We start from the raw sequence: 2,333 nt of genomic DNA, 5'->3' as shown, positions 1-2,333 counted from the left end.
AGAATCTGAACCCAGATAGTTTTTTTACAGTGTCTCAGCAACAAGATTAGCATTTGGATATCAGAAACAAAAGTGTGAATGAACTGGAAGTATGCCTAACATAAAATAGAAATCAGCTATAATCCAATAAGAGCAAGGTGCCCATGTGGCTGAATCTGTGCACGGAGCCACAAATCAGGACTCAGACTACTGTAAGCAAGAGTAATAAAAACTGAATTTCAGTCTTCACTCAAATCCTTCAAAGAATAGCAACAGAAATCGGATGCCTAAGCCTCAGCAAATTTCTCAAATCCAAATTCCCTCCAGTATTCAGTCCATGATATTTTTTCTTCCTCCCCACCACCTTTCTCCCTCTCCCCTAGCTCTTGAGTATGCAGATCACCTTACTTTCTTTTTTTTTTTAATTTTTTTTTTTAATGTTTATTTATTTTTGAGACAGAGCATGAACGGGGGAGGGTCAGAGAGAGGGAGACACAGAATCTGAAACAGGCTCCAGGCTCTGAGCTGTCAGCACAGAGCCCGACGCGGGGCTCGAACTCACGGACTGCGAGATCATGACCTGAGCCGAAGTCGGCCACTTAACTGACTGAGCCACCCAGGCACCCCAATCACCTTACTTTCTTGTGCTCAGTTGTGCTAAGTCTTCTGCGCTTTCTTCCCACTTCTTATATCCGGCCTCTTCTACCTATTTATTCCTTCCAGAATCTAGGAAATTGAACTGGCAATGATTCTTTTTCAGTGGCAGGAGAAGGACTACTTTAAAGAATCCTTATGTGCTGATAAAGCAATTTCATGTACACCGCACAGTAACTCATCTTTGGTAATAGATGCAATTTAGTGGAGAAACATATCAGATATGCCTCTGGTAAGGAGAAAGAAATTACATCAATTACGTGAATAAAGAAACTTCACAATAAAGAAGTGTTGACTAGTAAAAGGTGATTAACTACTGAAAGGAGGAAGAGAGGCCCACAAGGGGTTCAGCAGTAGCCAGTGTGATGAAAAGAAGCTTCTACCTTTAGGCTGAAAGAGCCTGGACAAAGGAGGGACTAAGGGCTTGGGAGACTACTTCAGAGAGGATGTGGCTGCTTCAAGAACACCAGCTGGATGTGGCAAAGGCACTTAGCAGAGAGCACAGGCTAGAGCTGTCTCTGGAAGCTTCCTCTACTGTCAGAGGTTGTGGGCGGATCAAAGCTGCTTAAAAGTCACAGTAGGGAGAGCAAGCTGTTAGGGTGCAGCTGAAACTTGTCCACATGGACTGTTTGTTGGGCAGTCATATTGACTAATAACAATGGCGGGAACTAGAACGAGTAGCAACTAGAAAGGAGGGAACTAGAACGAGTAGCAACTAGAAGGCAACTCTCTTTCTGTGGCTATGCCCTTGCACTGTCACTCCAGCACCTTCTTGAAGAAACCCACCATTCTGTCAGCTGGCAAAGGAGAAATGTTTACAGGCTCCAGCTCTGCTATTACCAGGCTGTGTAAAGAAGGTTGAACTTAGAACAGAAAGACAATAAATTGATCAAAGGCACAGGCCCTGGCCAGTCACAGTGGATGCCAGTGGCAAACAACCAGTATAGATTACTGGTTCATTTCAGGTAAGTACCCTGAGTTGTGCAAAGATGTCATATTTCTCTAGACTCTGTTTCAGCTTTCTGCCGTATCCCTAGAGATTGCATGGTAGAAAAGCCTGAGATACAGGATATCCTGTTCTCAAAAATCAGAAATGTCCAACATGAACAGGGCAGGTGATGGGGGGCAGGGTATCCAAAGGCTAATTTTTATGGAAGACATTTATAAAGTACCAATTGTGAGCTAGACATTGTACTTGAAAATTTATAAGAATTATCTAATTTAGAGCTTATAACAATCTTGGAAGCCTGGTGTTATTCCTGTCTTTTAGGTGAGAACCCTGAGCTTTGCAGAGGCTAGGTAACTTTATGGAGTCCACACAGCTAGTAAGCGGTGGAAAAGGGGTATGAGCTGAGGTCAGCATAATCACCACCAAAGCCTGTTTGATCTATCTTTTCTTAGAGGGATGTGTTAAGTTGCTATAGTTCTGTAAGTTGTTGCTTTACATATCTTGAGGCTATCTTCTTAGGGGCATATTTGTTAATAATTGTTGATAAAGGTCTTATAACCATCATATAATGTCCTCCTTTTCTGCTTATGATGATTTTCAACTTAGATTCTATTTTATCCATTATTGAAATTGCTATCCCACCTTTCCTTTGGCTTCCTCGTTTGTGCTTTTTCATTCCTTATTTTTAAATTCTCCATGTCCTTTTACTTTAAATATGTCTCTACAGACAACATAATACTGGATGGAGGAG

The sequence above is a fragment of the Panthera uncia genome, chromosome B1, assembly GCF_023721935.1.
Source record: "Panthera uncia isolate 11264 chromosome B1, Puncia_PCG_1.0, whole genome shotgun sequence".
Taxonomy (NCBI): Eukaryota; Metazoa; Chordata; class Mammalia; order Carnivora; family Felidae; genus Panthera; species Panthera uncia.
Note: the sequence above shows the minus strand (reverse complement) of the source record.